Raw genomic sequence first — 1,451 nt, 5'->3', positions numbered from 1 at the left:
AAAAAGAAAACCCCCCCCAACTCCCATCTGGTGGTATGCCGTTCTTATGCACATTAGAATTGTAAATGGGCTGATTTATTAATGTCATGCTCATACTGTGCCGGAACAACATAAGGGGAACTGCTGCTTTTTCTTTCCTCATCCTTCCTTACTATCGTCAGTTTTTGTCTACTTCTTTTGTATGTTTGTCACTCTCTTGTGAACAGCTATTTCCTGGGTGCCTTGATAGTCGAAGCAGACTTTATGCTGTTAAAGCTAGAGAGGTGAGCTGAGTAAGTCTGATTTCCTGTAAGGACTTCTCTGTTGACATCCATCTCCGGGTGTTCATATTATGCACTTATGCAGTTGTGAGCGCCGTAAAACCTTACTAAAACTAAACTAAAGTAAGACATAGTCTTTTAGAACACGCATGAGGCATCATGGGGAAATTAGACGCTCGTCCAATTAATTTAACGAAATCGATAAAAACAAACATACCAACATTTTTCCGTACGTAGGCCAATTTTTATCCTTTTTTGGCTTTTTGTTTTGTTTGGCTCTACACCTTTTAGGCTATGTTCAGTTCTAAACTCATCTCTCGGTGGATCTCTCTAGTGCCAGATCTGCGACAGATATCGGCGATCATGGTTCTTCATTCATTTCTTTGCTCGGATGCTCTTAAAAAAGCTGCGTTTCCCTGATCTTTCCCTGTCATTCATTTATTGTTTAGGTTCCTTAAGTAGGTTGCTCTGGGCTTACCCCTGCCTCGTTTGCCTTCAATTTTGCCGGTGAGAGCTAGATGTTCAAGACCTTTATATCTATCCAGGTGTCCCAAAAACTGCATTTGTCGTTTCTTGATTGTTTTTAACATTGAGCGTCCCACACGTGCGTCATCAAACACTACCTAATTTGATTTCTTTTCCTTCCACGATCCTCTTATCAGTCTCCTAAGAAACCACATTTCTGTAGCTGGGGTAATAATTTAGATTAAAAAGCGCATAGAGCTTGCAGTTAAGCAGGAATCTGCGCTATACAAATGTTGTCTATTCTTATTAGCCCAGTTAGATATCAGAAAATGACACTCGTGAAAAGTGTACGTAATTTCAAAGTCCACATCTTCCTCCCATCCGTGCTGTATTGTTGTAATCGCAGCATCGACTAGACAAAGTGTCACGCTGCTGCTTTTCTGCGTGGAACAGATTATCCCTCGTCTGGTTTGTTGGCTTGTTTGTTTGTTTGTTTGTTTGTTTGTTTGTTTGTTTGTTTGTTTGTTTGTTAGTTTGCTTGCCTGTTTGTTTGTTTGTTTGCTTGACTCTTTGTTTGTTTTTTGTTTGCTTTTTGTTTGTTTTCATGGGGTATTTGTTTGTTTGTTTGCGAGGGTATTTGCTTGTTTGTTTGTTTGTTTGTTTGTTTGCTTATTCATTTTCTATTTGTTTATTTGTTTGTTTGCGTGGGTATTTGTTTAACAACCA

The sequence above is a fragment of the Aplysia californica genome, unplaced genomic scaffold (genome assembly GCF_000002075.1).
Source record: "Aplysia californica isolate F4 #8 unplaced genomic scaffold, AplCal3.0 scaffold00202, whole genome shotgun sequence".
In the NCBI taxonomy this organism is placed as follows: domain Eukaryota; kingdom Metazoa; phylum Mollusca; class Gastropoda; order Aplysiida; family Aplysiidae; genus Aplysia; species Aplysia californica.
Note: the sequence above shows the minus strand (reverse complement) of the source record.